Source organism: Saimiri boliviensis, chromosome 10 (genome assembly GCF_048565385.1).
Source record: "Saimiri boliviensis isolate mSaiBol1 chromosome 10, mSaiBol1.pri, whole genome shotgun sequence".
Classification (NCBI taxonomy): Eukaryota; Metazoa; Chordata; class Mammalia; order Primates; family Cebidae; genus Saimiri; species Saimiri boliviensis.
Window position 1 is genome coordinate 37,549,825 of NC_133458.1, and position 20,164 is coordinate 37,569,988.

Sequence of the window (20,164 nt, forward strand, 5' to 3'; positions counted from 1 at the left end):
GTGTTTAAAATAAGATTGTTCAAAATATGCAAAAGACACAAACAGTCACCAAAGTGGATATTCAAATGACCAATAGATACATATGTGCAAAGATTTCCAAAATTATTACTCATCCTAAAAATCTAAATTACATTTACAAGTTATTCTAACCCCTCATCCGAATGGTTACAATTAAAAGGACTATACATACAAATGATGGGTGAAGATATAGACTAATTAGAAGTCTCATACATTGCTGGTGTAAATGATTGGTACAACCATATCAAAAAGCTGTATCTAGTTAAGGCCAACTTTTTTACTTATATATTATCTATTTTATTTCTGATTCCATATTAAACAAATCTAAGTGCTTATGTCCACAAAATACGAACACTAGAATGTTTACAGCAATGTTATTAATACTAGCCTCAAATTGAAAACAATCCAAATGTGTTGAGGAGAATTGATAAGTATATTATAAACTACCTTACAATAAACAAATTCATAAATTGCTACATAAAACAATATGGATACATTTCACAAGATTAAGTTAAAAAATATCAAACTTAAAAAGTATGCATGCTATAGGTTTCCACTTACATGAATTTTAAAAATAAGCGAAATTAATATTAGATAAAAGAAATGAGATCAATTATCACTGTGTGGAAGTATCAACTGTGCAGCGTCATGAGGAGTTTGCCGGGGTTTTGGAAATAGACTACTTATAAATTTGTATGATATTTTCTTATTATATTAGAATAAGATAGTATCTCATATATGTATAAATTTACTGGAATTATACTTAAAATATGTATGTTTTACAAACATAATTTATATCTCAATATATAGAGAAGGTACTAAAACAAACAAACATAAAGTCAGATACAAAATAAAGGTTTATTCATTTTATGATGTCACCAAAATTATAGCTCAAAGTAACCTATTGGGTTCAAAAAGAGAAAGATTAAATATAAGGGGGGAAGTATTCTTGTAATTTTAAAGAAATAGTGTTCATTAAATATCAGGCTTTGCAATAAAAATATAATATTGCTAAACAGCTTAACAGAAAACGTCATATCACTGCATAAATTAAGCATGTTAGACAGAGTTGTAAACCATGTATTTGTTCAGGAATAGTAAATAAATCTCATTTAGATAGCTTTCAGATAAACAGCTTACAGCAAACATATTCAGACAAATGTTTCATATAAACTAGAGTCTACTTTCAAAACCAAAGTGGAACTGTTATTTTTCTATTATTTATTCATAAAATTAGAAGTACTGCAGAGAAAATTTCATTTGTTTTTTTAGTAAACATTGTCAATAAATTTCAGAAGTTATTTTTCAAAGTTTTCATTTGAAAATATTTGTTTCTCTTATCTCTTGCATGAACTGCTGCATTTTAGTTGTAGTTCACCAACTACGATTTCCTGGGGGTTTTATGTCCATTTTTACTCCTTTATGAGACTTACTAGATCTCTATAGAAAATTTCTCAACAGTGGAAAAGGTATTATAAGAAATGGAAGAAATCCTTTACATGGGAACTCGTGGTAGAACTACAAGTCAGAACACTCAGTAGCCATAGTTTTAGACCTTTTTAAAACTGTTAAAGTTAAAAGCTCAGCTTCTTAAGAATATAATGATTTTAGTGTTGTCTGTATTACTGAAGACAAAGCACGAAACTAATTCAAGAAATATATCCTAAAATAGTAATCTAAGTATCTTCATTATTTACACATTATATTCACTGTATTTCACACAGTAAGATAAAAGTAGCATTAAGGCAATGTAGAAAGGAAAGTATTTAATTGAATTATTATATTGCACAAATACAGCTTGACAGAAAGACCCATACATTAATTCAAGATGCTCACAATAAAAGTTTTATTGGTATTACCTTAATATGTGTATGAAGTCAGAGGCTTAGTTCATGAGCTGTGTGACACTGTAACATTAAAACTTTCCAATGCGTACACAATTGACAGTCATTCTGTAAGTGTTAACTGATTAAGTATTGAGCTTTCACTGTGTGACAAACACTCTCATAGGCACTGGGAAATAGTAGTAAAGGGAAACTTTCAACTCTCATGGAACTCACATGATGGGGTAAAGGAAACATATTAAATCATACAAATAAACAAGAGGGATGATATGTACTATAAAAGGTAAAGCTGGAACAGAATAGAGAGGATTTGATTTTTTAGAATTCTCTATACAATAGCTATATACATTTATAGCACAGTTCTGAAAGGAGTAAGAGGGTAGTCATGCCACTGGAGGGAAACATTTGTGTTTCAATAAACAGTGACTATGAGTAGATTCGGAGGTGGGAGAAAAAGTCCAGGTTGGCTAAAGTTAAAGGGGTGAGGATAAGAATGGTAGTTATTTGTTATGACTTGAGAAATTTACCTGGTTCTTCTGACAAGTAACATATTATCTTATAACCCAAACAGTATTTTTAATTCTAAATTTTCCATTTTCAAATAATGTGGGTAAGATCAATATAACTTTTCTACAAACAATTCTTCTTTTCCTTATTATTATTAATCACTATCATGTTTTTATTTTTTCTATCTGGAGCACTTCAGTAATGTTGACCACTCTGACCAAATAAATATATTAATGTTTCTATCTTGATGTACCATTTTGAAATATTAAGCTCACATGTCAACTTTATAAGAGTCAGAGGAAGAAAGTATAGGAGAGAAAGAATATGAAAGGCATCTTATAGTTCAACAAAATGTGTATACTGAAAATTCATTTAAAAAATAGTACTGACTAAAAGCACACAATATATACAGTTTTTGGTAATTCAGATAGCTTTTTATTTACTCATATTTAGAAAATCAAATATTGAATTATTATAAATGAAATTATCTCCTGAGACTAGAATTATATTCCATTCTATTTCCTACATTATTGGATTGTGTCTTTCATTCATGAAACATTTGAATTACACAATATTTCAAACTATTTGATTATCTTAATTAAAAACAATTTGTTCTTAAGTTAGCATATAGCTTAAACATCGACTTCTTCCTTTTAATCACCTGTGAGTTATCTTACATTCTCCACAATTTCTTTTGTTACATTTATGAAAATTCAAAATACTTTAATTCTCAACAGATGAACCAGAACTATTATTACAGAAGAAACGTGATGTTGAAGAATAATATAGTGTGACACATGATCACTTACCACTCAATGATTTTCAGTTGATTTGCTTTTATAATCATTTTTTGGCTGAGAAGCTGTCAGGAAATAACAAAAATGATAACCTCAAAAGACAATAATGTATCACTTTACCATACTATACTGCAACGTGCATCTCATTACCAGCATAACCATCTTTTATGATGCACTATAGTAGCAACTAAATTATTTGGCATTTATATTTTTTTATGGTTCACTAAAACTATTTCATATATTAAAATAATCTTCTATTCATCATTTTAGGAGCAATGTTCAAAGTTAATTTATTACAGCATCAGCACATTTTTGTAAGCCAAATATTATTTTTAAAAAGCTTTCATTTGGGGCTTAGAAATTAAATAAATCTGCATATATTAATAATCAGAAAGCCATATACAAGCTTTACAACATGTACTACGTGTCTGTAATCCAGGAGAGCCTGGTAAGAAATTTTATTAGGAGGCTTTCCATAGCTCAATTTGTTTTTCTTCCCCAGTCTTTGGATCATTTATTAGTATGATAAAAATAAAATGCTAATGTGATATCAGGTAGAATATCAAAATTATTACAAAGTTATAGTAATTATGAGTGTGGGTTTGGAATAGGAATAGATAAATTAACCAAAAGTATAAAATGTAAATTCCTAAAATACATGAACACTTGGTCTTTAAAAGAATTGGAGCAAATAATGAAAAATAATGCCTTTGGGAAGTCCGTATTGTAAAAAGAAAGAAACAAACAAAAAAAAAGCAAAGAAAAGAAAGAAATCAGCCACGTAACTCACACCACACAAAAGAAGGCTAATGTCCTAAAAGTAAAAATCAAAACAATATTATTATCTCAGAAAATAATATTATTCAGGTGTTAAAAAGAAGAAAATTCTACAACATGCAACAACATGGATGAACCTTTAAGACATTATGCTAACTGAAACAAGCCAGTCACACAAAGACAAATACTGTTTGATTTCACTTACAGGTGGTGTCCAAAATAGTCAATTTCATAGAAAGAAAGAATGCAGTGGTGGTTGCTAGAAGCTGGAAAAGAGAAAAATGGGGAGTTAGTCATCAACAGGCATAAAGTTTCTGTTAAGCAAGATTAGTAAGTTCAAGAGATCTGTTGTAAGACACTATAACTAGAGTAAAAAGTACCGTCATATTCACTGAAAAATTTGTAAAGAGAGTAAACATCATATTTACCATCCTTAACACAATAAAATAAAATTAATAAGGAGGAAATAAGAGGAAATAATACAGGATATTGAACAGACACTTCAGAAATGTAAAAGTCCAAATGGACAAAATATTAAAAATAAAAATCTTAACACTTAGTTATTAGGTATGTGTGAAAACAAAAGCAACAAAACACACGGTTTCATTACATTTTCACCATTTTTAACAAAAAATTTATGGCTTGTAAATGGTTTTGGTGAGGATGTAAATCAAAGACTGATATTAGAAGTGTCATTAGTAAATAAAACACCTACATACTTTAGAATAGATAGTAAATCTGAGATACAGACAGCTGTTATTCAAATAGATTCCATAATAGACAAAATTAAAAGACATTGCTTAGGTATGTACATTAAAATATTAAACTTATAAAAAACAAACAAAAAAAGGGTCAACACAATTCAGAGTAGTTTTCTCTGGTTGAAACAAAGGGATAAGACTGGAGAAAGGATATCTAGGATATGGAGTATCTTTCTATTCATGATCCATACTGGGGTAATAAAACTCTAATTTAAATCAGAATTGTAATTTTGCTGGGGTTTAGCTTATTGCTATTTTTGAACTGCATACATGCATATATGTGCACACTTCTGAGACTATATAATGTTCACAATAAAATGTTTTTTAAGGAATAACAGAATAAAAAAAGTAAAAAAGGAAAATGATAATAGATAAAATATTTATAAAATACTTATTATGTAAAATTGGCTACATGATTATGGAGGTTGAGAAGTCCTATGATCTACCATTTGCAATCTGGAGCCCCAATGCAGCTGGTAATTTCAGACTAAGCTTGAGGATCTGAGAATCAGAAGAACCAAGAAAATACATTCTAGTCTAAATTTAAAGTCCCAAGCACAAGAGAGATGATAAAGTCAGCTCCAGCCCAAGGTCAGAAGACTGAGTTCCAGCTCAGTCAGGTAGCAAGAACAAATTCTCCCTCATACTAACTTTCGTTCTGTTCAGATCTACAATGTATTGAATGAACCCAACCGTATTAAGGAGTTCAATCTGTTTTATTCAGTCTACCAATTTAAATGTTGATGTTATCCAGAAACACTCTCACAGACAAACATAGAATAATGTTTAACTATTTGGGCACTTCATTTCCCAGTCAAGTTACACATAAAATTAAACATAACAGTGAATAATTATTTTGGAGATATATTTTGTAAAAGAAAGGAAAAATATGCAGTACCTAAAGAATTAGTAAGATAAACAGAAAATGATTTTATACTCATGTAAAAGATCTAGTAGATGTGGAAAATGATGATGCAGGAGAGATAGATAGACAGATGGATAGATAAATAGATAGTGATAGCCAGACAGGCACGCAAAATGGATACATATACTTAATCACACATGTGATTTTCCAGATTTTCAATATTTGCTTTTGGTTTGTGGTGTTCCTGTTCATCTTTTTTGCCTTCTACAGAACAAAATTTTTGACTTTGACATAATCTAATTCGTTAGATTTTTTGGTTTTTATTTTTATTTTTTTTTTAATGATACTTTTAGCAGTGTCTCTGAAAGCTCATAAGCAAGTTAAAAACACAAGATTGGAAAATGAATTAATGTGGGGCTTTTTGGAAATTTTCTAAGTTTTCTTTGGAAAAAGAATGTATTTCACATTCATTTTGAGACCCCATTAGCTTTTGTTTTTGATAAAACAATATTTATCCATTAAATTTGTAGGGAGCCAGCCCTACCTCACCTGTGGGTACCCTGAGATTAGTGTTGACAAAGGAGTGAGGAAAAGACAGAGACAGTGGGAGGAGACAGTGAAGGTCCCAAGCTCTGATCATTCACACTATTTATTGATTATAATCACTTTGATCTATAGGGTAGGGGTGGAGTGATGGTGGAGTGAATCAGTGAGCCGGAATTGGTGTGTCATCTTAAGGACTGATAACAGTGGTGGTTTGGGAGTCTCACAAACAAGAACATGTGATTATCTATGTGTAGCTGATGGAACGCAGGCCTTACAAGGAGCCTACAAGTCTGTCTACATCACAGTGCTAGGGATTTTACATCTTTGAGCACAATGTTTATGGTAACAGAGCCTAGGTCACCCTGTATCAGAACATGAGGCATGAAGAGGCCTTCCTCCTCAGAGGCCTCCTACAGCCTTCTGCAGTTTGTTGCTTGTTGTTTATGTGTTACTCATAACCAATTTATGTAGGCACTCTGTAAGTTCTTTTTCTTTTGCTGCTTTTCCCATCATAAATTGTTGCCAAAAATTAGCTGAATATATTTGAGGTCTATTATTGGGCTTTCTACTCTGTTCCATTGCTATTATGTCTTTGCTTTTGCTAATACCAAACAGTCTTGATTACTGGAGCTTTATATTGGGTATTCAAATGCAGTGATGTGAATCTTACAACTATGTTTTTCCTTTTCAAAATTGTTTAGGTGATTCTAGTTCCCTTCCCTTTTTCTATAAATTTGAAATTAGCATATCAATTTCTATATTTATTAGTTATAATAGTTTGACAATTTCCATTTTATTGGAAATGGCACTATATTGTTGGACTTGCACTATATCTTGAAAATTTGTACATCTAAACTCTTGATGTTTATAGGGTTTTTTTGGTCTTAAATTTTTCCTACATGTTTATAGAATATATGCACATTATTATTATTGTTTGTTCTTAAATAGTAGAATGTGCTAGAAAGAGCATTAGTGAAAATGTCCTTTGTTTTTTGGGAGGAGTGCATAAAGGTTATGGAGCTTTGAACCAAAGAGTCAATAGCTGAATAGCTATTGGATTGTTTCAGTTATTTTATTTGTTTCTTTAGTGATTTTGTAGCTGTAGCTTACACAGAATTGTTATGTTTTATCTAAGTTGACCAATTAATGGCTAGTGAGTTGTCATAGTGTTTCCATGTCTTAATTATTTTTTAAGGCCTGTGGATTGGTAGTAATGCCATTTCTTTCATTCCTGATACTGGTAACTTGGACCTTTTGCATTCTTTTTTATCTTGATTGTACTAGCTAGATGTTTAGTGGTTTTATTTATTCTGGATTTTTTTATTTCTACAATATTTTTATTGCTTTCTTTCTTCTGCTTGTTTTGGGTACATTGCGTTTATTTAGTTTTTAATAAAGAAGCTTAAGTTACTGGTTTTACATTTTCTTTTTTTGTAGTTATATTTATTTATAAAAAAAATAGTATGTGTAAATACACTCCATGAAAATATCAGTGATTTATCATAGTGAATTTAGAACTCTATAAGTTGCTTTATTAGGGAGATAATAAATTGCTGGTAACAGCATAAAACATTTTGAAGAAAATGAAGGTAGCAAAGAAAAGTTTACCTGCCTTGTAAAAAGAAAAACAAAATATATCAGAAAAGATTAAAAAAATGAAAAACAGGTTTTAGGTTTCTCTATGCTTCTTATGAAAAAAAAAAGAAGAGTTAATGGAGAAAAGAAAATAAGAAACAAGCATCTTCTTAGTGTGCTTGGAAAAGGAGAGAAGAAACATCACTTAAATATTGCACAAGGCAGATGCCGGAAGCATTTGTCTCAGAATCACCCGAGGGTTAAAAACAGAGTGCTAGGTCCCTCTCCTAGCCTACTAAAGTAGAAGCTTAAAATTTTGGGCCTAAAATATACATTTAATCAAGATCTCTGTGTGTTTTATATGCACATTAAATTTGAGTAGCAGCTCTTTAGACAGACATTTGTCAGAGAAACTATTTCACAAGGAAAGATTTTGTTGCCTTTCAACAGATTATTTGGTAAGGACCTGGCTATTAATTCAATTGAGATCAACCCTAGGGACATATTTGAAGTAATTTAAATCCTGCTAACTAAGGAGTTTGATGTGTGCTACAGATCAGCACATGGGTTCAATTTATTATGAATGCTATCAGGACAAAAAGGCACAGAACTAATCAGAAAAAAAGAAGTGGTATTTTCTTAAAACAGGCTGAGTTGAAATAGTGTTACTTCTCTTCAGAATATGAGGCTACAGGAATTGTTTTGTTCTGCTTTAACACTTTAATAAACTAATTATATCCATTAAAATAGTACTTTGGCTTGCAAGTTGAATTAAGAAATACAAATAAGACGGTGTGATGAGATATGGAATATGAAATCATCACCTTCCAAATTTGGAAGAAACTGGTTCAAAGCCCAGAGCCTCTCAGTCCAGCCTAATCTCCTTTCATTTTTCTTTTCTTTCATTAGCCCAGAAATTATTTAACCTCCTACCAGATTACTTTATAACAGTATGGAGTGAAGAGATGTACTGGAATCCTAAACTCACCCTCTTCTGCTAAATCTGCATAAATTGAGTATTGTTTTTAAACATGAGTAACTACAAGGGTCTACTCAAAGTTTAACAAAAATAACATGATCGATAATGCACAGAACCACGAGAACTACTGAAAATGCCAGGATTTGTTCTTCCTAGGTATCACCCAATTTAAATAAAATTAGCATTTCTCTCCATCTCTAAACTAATTTCATTCTTATCAATATCACAAACACTCAGTAGGCAGCAGAAAGATTTATTAAGGTGCTATCAGTTATTGTTCCTCTGCATATTTCTACACTTCCAAATATGATCCATTTAGAGCAGGTAGCCATATTTTGTACTGGCTCGGTGAAAGGAAAATAACAAGCACAAAAGAAAAGAAGATTTTCTAAAGAAAATTATCTTTCTAGAATAACTGTTATTACTTTTAAGATACTAGAGTGAGAATTTTTTCTAAAGTAGAAGAGAGTGAAGAAAAAAAGAAAAAGAAAGAGAGAAAAGATATCCTCATACTAGGAAGGAAAAAAAAAGGTCCAGAGTCCTATGCTCATTACGCCTACATGTCTCTGTCTACAGAAGGTAAGCTGGTAAAGGGAAATGAATAATCCATGGTGCTCTTATATGTGACCCCTGGTTTTCCACTTCAGCATCACAGGATTCACGTGTCTAAATAATTCAGAGGCTTCTGTGTGCTAATTTCCCCAAGATTCTCAGAGGAAAGACATATGAAGCAAATTTGGAGGCATCAGGCTTTATTTGTTTTGGCTATACAGATCATTGAGGAATACTGAGTGGGTATAGATAGAGAGGAAGCTCTTTTAAGATATCATAACACATTTCTAGCTGATCCAGTATTATTAGAACTTTTTTCATTTATTTAGTAAGAAATCTATCCTCTTTAACACACCACAAATATAGGATAAAATTCCAAACCTTCCATTTCATCATTATTCAAAGTAATGTGTATAATAATAAAAAGCATAGTCCTGGAGGACACAGCAAGATGGGAGAATAGAAGCCTACATCCATGTATGCCTCCACGACATTTTAACAACTATGAGCACACAGAAATACACTGTCAAAATAATCAAAAAGCAGGTGAGCAATTACAGTACCTGGCATTAACTTCATATCCCTGAAAGAAGTATTGAAGACAGTAAAAATGAGTCTTAAATCGCCAATACAACACTTTCCCCATTCCCTGGCAGCCCTCGTGTGGTGAAGAAGAGAGTCTGTACTTGGGGGAGTGAGAGCACAGTAACTGGGGGACTTTATATATTTTTTTTATTGCATTTTAGGTTTTGGGGTACATGTGATGAACATGCAAGATTGTTGCATAGGTACACACATGGCAGTGTGCTTTGCTGCCTTCCGTCCCCTCACCTGTATCTGTCATTTCTCTCCATGCTATCTCTTCCCACCTCCCCACCCCCCTGCCCCTCCCCCATTTCCCCCCAACAGACCCCAGTGTGTAGTGCTCCCCTCCCTGTGTCCATGTGTTCTCATTGTTCAACACCCGCCTATGAGCGAGAATATACGGTGTTTGATTTTCTGCTCTTGTGTCAGTTTGCTGAGAATGATGGTTTCCAGGTTCATCCATGTCCCTATAAAGGACGTGAACTCATCGTTTTTGATGGCTGCATAATATTCCATGGTGTATATGTACCACATTTTCCCTATCCAGGCTATCATCGTTGGGCATTTGGGTTGGTTCCAGGTCTTTGCTATTGTAAACAGTGCTGCAATGAACATTCGTGTGCACGTGTCCTTGTAGTAGAATGATTTATAATCCTTTGGATATATACCCAGTAATGGGATTGCTGGGTCAAATGGGATTTCTATTTTTAGGTCCTTGAGGAATCGCCACACTGTCTTCCACAATGGTTGAATTAATTTACATTCCCACCAACAGTGTAAAAGTGAACAACTTGCTCTTGAATGTTGACTGGATAAACAATGAAATGAAGGCAGAAATAAAGATGTTCTTCGAAACCAATGAGAACGAAGACACAACATACCAGAATCTCTGGGACACATTCAAAGCAGTCTCTAGAGGAAAATATATAGCAATGAGTGCCCACATGAGAAGAAAGGAGAGATCGAAAATTGACACCCTATCATCAAAATTGAAGGGACTTTATATTTAACTCAGTGCTACCTTGTTACAGCAGAGAGCAAAGCTGTGCTGGGCACAGCCAGTGCCCTCACATGGAGGGAGAATTTAGACCAGATCCAGACAGATGAGAATTGCCTATCTCAGTAGTTGGAACTTGAGTTTCTTGTAACTGAGGGCCAAAGTGTTCTAGTGTCTTAGGTAAACTTGAAAGGCGGTCTAGGACATAAGGACTACAATTCATAGGTAGCTGCTAGCACTGGGCTGGGCTCAGAGCCAGTGGACCAAAATCGCATGTGACCTAGGGAGACATCAGCAAAGGTAGCTAAGGGAGTGTTTCCATCACCCCTCCTGCAACCCCGGGCAGTGTAGCTTACTGCAAGGAAAGTGACTCCTTACTTCTGCGTAAGGATAAGAGAGCAAAGAGTAAAGACAACTTTGACCTGCACCTTAGATACCAGTTCAGCCAAAGTAGAATAAGGCACTGGGTACAGTTTTAAGGACCCCATTCCAGGCACTAGGTCACAGTCAGTATTTCTAGACACGCCCCAAGAAACAGGAACATGTGCTTCCTTGAAGGGAAGGACCCAGTCCTGGAAAGATTTAATATCTACTAACAAAAGAGCACTTGGTCCCTGAATATCCAGCAGTGATACTCAGGTAGCATGTCATGGGCCTTGGTATCTGAAACACGCTGACTTCAGTTGTAACCCAACATACTCCCAGCTGAGGTGGCTATAGTGAAACTCCTTTTGTTTGAGAAAAGCAGAGGAAAATGTAAAGGGAATTTTGTCTTGCACTTTAGGTACGAGATCAGCTACAGTGGAGAACAACAAACAAGCTTTTGGGGTATGTGAGTCCAGGGCTAGACTTTTGGGCAGCATTTCTGGACCAGCCCTGGGGTAGAGGGGGAGCCCACTGATCTGAAGGAGAAGTCCCACGTTTGGCAGCATTTACCACAAGACGATTGAAAAGTCCATGGGTTTTAAGTGAACACTGATGGTGGCCTGACAGAACTCTCCACTGGCCAGTGGTAGGGATAGCCACAGGGATAGGATCCACTCCCTATGGACAGGGGAGAGTAGAGTGGCAAGGACTTTGTGCTGTGGTATGAGCACCAGTGTAGATGCAATAGAATAGACTATAAGGTAAATTTCTACAGTTTATGACTCTAATCTCTAGCTTCCAGGACAGGATCCCTGGACCCACCAGGGGAACAGGGGAACTCACTACCCTGAAGGGAAAGACACTAATCTGAATGACTTTGCTACCTGCTGATTGCAGAGCCCAAGGGCACTGAGTGAACATAACTAGTAGCAAGATAGTGGTTAGAGCAGGCCTTGGGTAAGACCCAGTGTTATGCTGGCTTCATGTCTGACCCAGCACAATCCCAGTGGTGGTGGCCACAGGGGTACTCACATCACCACACTCCCAGTTTAATGCATATCAGCACACAGAGAGACTACATTTGTTTAGGAGAAAGTAAGAGAAAAAGACAAAGAGTCTCTGGCTGGTGATCCAAATAATTCTTCTGAATCTTATCCAGGACCACCAAGGTGATACTTTTATCAAAATATTCTGTGAAGCCACAGCATTATTGAGCCTAGGGTCAAAGTTCCTTCTAATACCTAGAAAGCATTGTCAAGAAGGATGGGCTACAACAAGCCTAGACTGCAAATACTAAAATAAATACCAAATTCTTCAAGGCAGAGACATCAACAAACATCTAAAAACATCAAGGCCATCTGAGAAAACATAACCTCACAAAATTAACTAAATAAGGTACCTATACTGGAGAAGCAGAGATACATGATTTTTCAGAATAGCTGTTTTGAGAAAACTCAAAGAAACTCAAGCTAACAGAGAAGGAATTCATAATCCTATCAGATAATTTTTTTAAAAAATCATTGAAATCATTAAGAAGAATTAAGTAAAAATTCTGGAGTTGAAAAATGCAATTGGCATACTGAAGAATGCATCAGAGTCTCTTAATAGCAGAATTACTTAAGCAGCAGAAACAAGTGAGCTTGAAGACAGGATATGTGAAAATACACTCTTAGAGGGGCCAAAAGAAAAAGAGAATAAAAGACAGCAAAGCATGTGTCCAAGATCTAGAAGTAGCATCAAAAGGGAAACTCTAAGAGTCATTGGCCTTAAAGAGGAGGTTACAAACAGGATAAGAGAAGAAAGTTTATTCAAAGGGATAATATCAGAGAACTTTCCAAACTTGAAGAAAGGTATTAACATTCAAGTAAAAGAGAATTATAGAAAAATAAGCAGGTTTAATTTAAAGGAGACTACCACAAGACATTTACTAATTAAATTTCCAAAGGTCAAAAATGAAAAAAGAAGTCTAAAAGCACCAAGAGAAACACACACACACACACAGAGACACACACACACACACACACACACACACACACACACACACACACACAAAATGGAGCTCCAACATGTATGGCAGCAGACTTTTCAGTGGAAACATTACAGGCCAGGAGAGAATGGCCAAACATATTTAAAATGCTGATGGAACACTAATAAGCAAACAAACAAACAAACAAACAAAACTTTTACTCTAGAATTGTTTATCTAGTAAAAATATTCTTAAAGTATGAAGAATAAATGAAGACAAACAAAACCTGAAAGATTTCATTGCCACTACACTAGTTTTACAAAAAATGCTAAAGAAAGTTCTTCAATCTGAAAGAAAAAAAAAAGTACGTTAGTGAGCAAGCAGAAATTATCTGAAGGTGCAAAACTCACTGGTAATTGCAAGCCCAGAAAAAAATCCCAAAATATTATTATAGAGTAAATGTAGTATGTAAACAGCTCTTAAGTAGAAAAACCAAAAGATAAATTAGTTAAAAAAAAAAAAAAACTATGCCAATTTTCCAAGACACAGTATAATAAAACGTAGAGAAGCAACATAACATTAAAGATTGGAGAGAGAAAAGTTAAAGTGTAGAATTTTTATTAGTTCTCTTATCACATGTTTGTTAATACTGTATGTTTATGCAGTCAGTGATAAGTTGTCATATTTTAATAAAATGGGTTATAAAATATCATTTGCAAACTTCATGGCAATCTCAAAGTGAAAAAGATACAATAAAAAGTAAAATAAGAAATAAAATCATGGCCGGGTGCGGTGGCTCAAGCCTGTAATCCCAGCACTTTGGGAGGCCGAGGCGGGTGGATCACGAGGTCAAGAGATCGAGACCATCCCAGTCAACATAGTGAAACCCTGTCTCTACTAAAAATACAAAAAATTAGCTGGGCATGGTGGCATGTGCCTGTAATCCCAGCTACTCAGGAAGCCGAGACAGGAGAATTGCCTGAACTCAGGAGGCGGAGGTTGCAGTGAGCCGAGATCGTGCCATTGCACTCCAGCCTAGGTAACAAGAGCGAAACTCCGTCTCAAAAAAAAAAAAAAAAAAAAAAAAAAAAAAAAAAAAAAAGAAATAAAATCATACCATCAAAGAAATTTTCACTAAAAGAAAGACAGGAAGGAAGAAATAAAGGAAAACAAGGCCACAAAAAAACAAAAAATAACAAAAAGACAGAAGTAAGTCCAATTTATAAATAATAGTATTAAATGTAAATGGAGTAAGCTCTCCAGTAAAAATACATAGAGTGGCTGAATGGATAAAATGTACAAAATAAATGATCTTTTTCCTACAAGAAACATACTTCATATGCAAATGCAAACATAGGCTGAAAACATAGTGTGGATAAAGATATTCTGTGACACTGGAAGCCAAAAAAGAAAAAAAAAAAAAAAAAAAGAAGGAAGAAGTCAGTATACTTATATGGAACAAAATAAATTCCAAGAAAAAATAAATAAATAAATAAATAAGAAACAAAGAAAGTCATTATATAATGATAAAACAGTCAGTTGAGCAAGAGGATATAACAATTTTACATATATATGTACCAACACTGGAGCACCCAGATGTATAAACATTATTAGGGCAAAAGAAAGAGGCAAATATCAGTACATGAATAACAGGAGACTTAACACCCCACCATCTGCATCTAACAAATTCTGTAAACAAAAAATCAACAAAGAAACATTTGACTTAATATGCATCATAGTATAAATGAACTGAATAGCTATTTATGAAACATTTCATTCAATGGCTGAAGAATATACATTCTTCTCAGTAGATGGATCATTCGCAAGGATAGATCATATGTTACATCAAAAAACAAGTCTTAAGCATTTAAAAATTCAAATAATATTGAGCATCTTCTCTAACCACTATGGAATAAAACTAGAAATTAATAAGAGAAGCAATTTTGAAAAGTACACAAACATATGGAAACTTAAAAACATGCTCCTGAATGGCCAGTGGGTAAATGAAGAAAATGGGAAATTTCTTGAAACAAATGATAATGGGAACATAACATACTGAACCCTATAAGATATAGGGAAAGCAATACTCAGAGGGAAATTCATAGCTATCAGTGCCTATATCAAAAATAACTTCAAATAAATAACCTAATGATGTGTCTTAAATAGTTAGAAAAGCAAGAGCAAAATAAACCCAAAACTAGTAGAAGAAATAATGAGAGGCAAAATGAATATATTACAAATGAAGAAATAAATACCAAAGTTTAATGAAAAAAACTGGTTTCTGAAGGGTAAACAAAATTGTCAAACCTTCAGCCAACTAATGAAGAAAACAAGGGAGAAGAACAAAATAAATAAGGTTGAAGATGATAAAGAAGATATTACAAATGAATTCAAAAGATCATTAGAAGCTACGATGAGCAAAGATATGCCAATAAACTAGAAAATCTAGAGGAAATTCCTAGACATATACAACCTACCAAGTTCAAACCATGTAGAAATCCAAAATCTTAAGAGACCAATAACAAATAAGGAGATCATGGGTGTGATAAAAAGTTTCCCAGTAAAGAAAAGCCTGGGATCTGATGGCTTTACTGTTGAATTATACCAAATACTTTAAAAAGAACTAATACCAATCCTACTCAAACTATTTCAAAAAATAAGGTAGAGAATGCTTCCAAACAAATGTTTTGAGGCCTGTATTACTCTGTCACCAAACCTAGACAAAAACACATCAATAAAAAAAAATACTACATGTTAATGTTCCATATGAACTTTGATGTACAAATCCTCAATGCAATGCCAGTAGCAAGACAAATTCAACAACACATTAAAAAGATCATTAATTAAGACCAGGTGGCATTTAGCTCAGTGATACAAGGATGGCCCAACATATGCAAATCAATCAATGTAATACACAGAATGAAGAGGAAAATTCATATTATCATTTCAACTGATGATGAAAATTGATTTGATAAAATTTAACATCCCTTCATCATAAAAACCACCAAAATGGGCATAGAAGGAACATAGCTCAAGATAATAAGTCACGTATTATACATCCACAACTAGTATCATACTAAATGTAGAAAACCTGAAATATTTTTTTTCTAAAACCTAAAAAAAACAAGGATGCCCATATTCACCACTATTACTCAAAACAGTGCTGGAAGTCTTAGCTAGAACAATCAGAAAAGAGATAGAAAACAAGGCCGTCCAAATTGAAAAGAAATAAGTCAAATTATCTTTGTTTGCAGATAATATGGCCTTATATTTGAAAAACCATAGAGGTTCCCCCCCCCCAAAAAAAAAGAACTATTAGAATTGATAAACAAATTCACTAAAGTTTCAAGAGACAAAATCAACATACAAAAATAAGAAGCATTTCTATATGCCAACAGCAAACGGCATGAAAATGATATGATGAAATAAATGCCATTTACAATAGTTACACATAAAATTATATACCTAAAAATTAACTTAACCAAAGTCGTGAAAGATCTCTATAATTAAAACTGAAAACACTGATGAAAGAAATGGAAGAGGACACAAAATAATGGAAAAATATTTCATATTCATGCTTTGGAAGGATTAATACTGTTAAAATTACCTAACTACCTAAAGCAATCTACAAATCAATGAAATCTCTATCAAAATACTAATGACATTTTTCACAACATGTCATTGTATGGAGCTACAAAAGACCCAAAATAGGTAAAACGACCTTGAATGAAAACAACAAACAGAATTGGAGGAATCGCATTGCCTGACTTCAAATTGTACTGTATACCTGTGGAATTCAAAATATCATTTTAATGACATACAAACAGAAACAGAGACCAATGGAATAAAATCACCATAAAGATGAATGAGACCCTATCATTTCCTACAACATGTATGAAACTGGAGGTAATTATGTTATGTGAAATAAGCCAAGCACAAAACAACAAATATCACATGTTCTTATTTGTGAAGATGGAGAGTAAGAAGGATGATTACCAAAGTATGAGTAGAATGGTGGGATATAGAGTAGGGGAAAACTGGAGATAGTTAATGGGTGCAAAAGAATAGAAAGAATCAATAAACCCAGTATTTGCTAACATAACAGAGTGACTATAGTTAATAATAACTTAATTGTATATTCCATTGTATATTTTAAAAATAACTAGATGAGTATAATTGGATTGTTTGTAACACAAAGGTTAAATGCTTGAAAGAATGCATACTCCATTTTTCATGACATGATTATTATGCTTTGCATGATTATATCAAAAGACCTCATGTACCCCATAAATATACACACTTACTTTAGACACAAATAAACTTTTTGAAAACATAAATAAATGAATATATATCACTCTCATTCTTAAATAATTCACATAAATGAAAAATTTGTGCTTCACTATTGTAAATATTATAAAAATAAACAAAATGCTATAGGGGCATAGTCAGTAAAGTATTGCAGATATACTTTTATGGAGTAATATGTTTTTTGTTTGAGAAGTACACGTTTCCACTGCTATGTGGGAGCTAAAAAATAACTCAAACAATCTTTGTGGGAAGCATGTCAAATTGGTTAAATGGGGCCCAACTACATATTAAAGATTATATAAAGTGAGATCAAAATACCTTTTGGTTGTTTTTTAGATAATGATTTTTACAATGTTAGACAAAATAAGAATTTTCATCCCCTTGTGAAACTTATCTAATTTATTCTTCAAATAGATTTTCCCAGATTTTGACTTCATTATCATTACATTTCAATTACCACTTCTACCTTAGTCAGTACCCAATACTACTATTCCCACCATCACTAACAACACAATCATCACTACCAGCATTATTACCACTTTTACCATCATCAATATTACTACCATCATCACCCCAAAACTACACCAACTACCTGACTGCAGATTATCCTGCACTTCTATGCTTAAAATAATCTAGAAATCTTAGATCCTATGGGTTTTACATCCAGTCTCCAAAAGTCTTGTAGCTCAACGATTATTGATTTTGCCTCAATATTTTTACTATTAATCTAAGTTAGCTCACTTAATTGTTTCTATAACTTAGCACATCTGGAGAATGATCCTCTCTCTTGTTAAGTCATACCTTAGTGTAGTTAGTGGTTGGTTATTTACGCAGTTGTAATAATGTTCTGCATTTATTAGCTCACAAAATTCAGATATTCAAAAAATAACATGTAATTTTACATATGACTACAATAGATATGGCTGTATTGGAATACTCCCTAAAAACAAAAAAGAAAACTGAAACATAATATAAAAACAGTTACTTGAAAGTACAGTAAGTCTTTTATAGCACTGACAGTTTCTTAGAAACTCTGGCTTAAAGAGGAACAATGTATAAAGAATCAAATTTTACCCTATGCTAACAGACATTAAAAAGTATTAAGTTCCTACAGCATGTTTCTGGTCACAACAACCACTACACTTCTAAATAAAGATAAAAGACACTTAGAATATTATATACTGAAATAATTATGAGCTACGTATGCATTAAAGAAAGATTAATAAAAACAAATAATAATTTACCCAATTTTCGGTGACTCAGTAAGTGACGGTGGTCATAGTAATGGTGGATTAAATCAAGCAATAAATATTGTCAAGGAGAAAATTGGAAACAGCATTTTTTACTTCTAAGCAGTTCACAAACCATATCAAAACATGATAAGTTCAATGAGAGTTTTTAGAACACATTGTTTATTATCATACATTTGTATCATTATCATTTACTTAAAAAATATTTATTTTACAATTATTCATTTTTATTCAATCATTCACTTTCCAATATGCTTATTCAAGTTCAGGGTTATGAATGGTACGTGCCAATAACAATTCAAGGCTCAGAGTGGAAATCATCCTGCCTAAGCGCTATTTAATCACAGGGGCACTCATACACAAAAGTACATAAACACAGATTAGAACACTGTAGACACATCAATTCATCTAACATGCACATTTTGGCATGTGGGTGTAAACCAGAGTACCTGAAGAAAACCCACATATATATAGGGAGAACATGCAAACTCCACACAGACAGTGGCTCTAGATGAAAATGATCTTTTTTTCTCATCAACATTAAAACAACATTGAAGCCGGGCGTGGTGGCTCAAGCCTGTAATCCCAGCACGTTGGGAGGCTGAGGCAGGTGGATCACGAGGTCAAGAGATCCAGACCATCCTGTTCAACATGGTGAAACCCCCTCTTTACTAAAAATACAAAAAATTAGCTGGGCATGGTGGCACGTGCCTGTAATCCCAGCTACTCAGGAGGCTGAGGCAGGAGAATTGCCTGAACCCAGGAGGCGGAGGTTGCGGTGAGCCGAGATCGCGCCATTGCACTCCAGCCTGGGTAACAAGAGCCAAACTCCATCTCAAAAAAAAAAAAAAAAAAAAAAATTGAATGAAAATGATGTCATCGAAGACCAGCTGTGCTGGAAAAGGAACTAATGAAAACAGCAGTGCCCTTTGGGGACTGAGTACATGAAGGGGAGGGTACAGAGAACTATACATATAAGGCCTCCTCCCATTTATGGTTTTAACCTGTAGCTATAGTTCATGATGCATGCAAAAATATGGTGGAGAAACTTGTGGAAATAATCATCCTTGCATGGGGAAAGAAAAGATTGTATACCATGAACACTGAAAAGAGTGAAGGAATCCTGGAGGGGAAACGGCCAGAGAGGATAACATCAAACTCAGCCAAGAACATGTGATGAACCCTATATTTCAACTAAATTACAAAGATTTTAAAGAATCTGTTAAAAAAATGAAATAAAGAATCTGTTATAATTATACCCAATACATGAACATAAAACATAATTAACAATAATCTCAACAGATAAATAGATTGCAACTGATAATCAGAAACAATGAAAATGGAAATTCTAGAATAGGGCAATGCAATTTCTGATTTAAAAAAAAATTGGTGACTTATAACCAAATCAAATGTCAGAATGATGCGAAAGTATACTTGAAGATAGATTAATATGAAGGATCCAAGTAAACAG

At 33.4% G+C, this 20,164-nt stretch overlaps 1 protein-coding gene across 1 annotated transcript in view; it reads right to left on the reverse strand.

Annotated features, from left to right (window-relative positions):
* Positions 1-3,056: 3,056 nt before the first annotated feature.
* The window catches only part of ANKRD7 (ankyrin repeat domain 7), a 1,180,453-nt gene continuing 1,163,345 nt past the window's right edge, over positions 3,057-20,164 (reverse strand). The window contains exons 27-28 of the mRNA XM_010343808.3: positions 4,149-4,209; positions 3,057-3,231 (exon numbers count right to left, since the gene is read on the reverse strand). The gene's annotated coding sequence lies outside the window, so the exon portion shown is untranslated. The remainder of the gene's footprint in view (positions 3,232-4,148; positions 4,210-20,164) is intronic.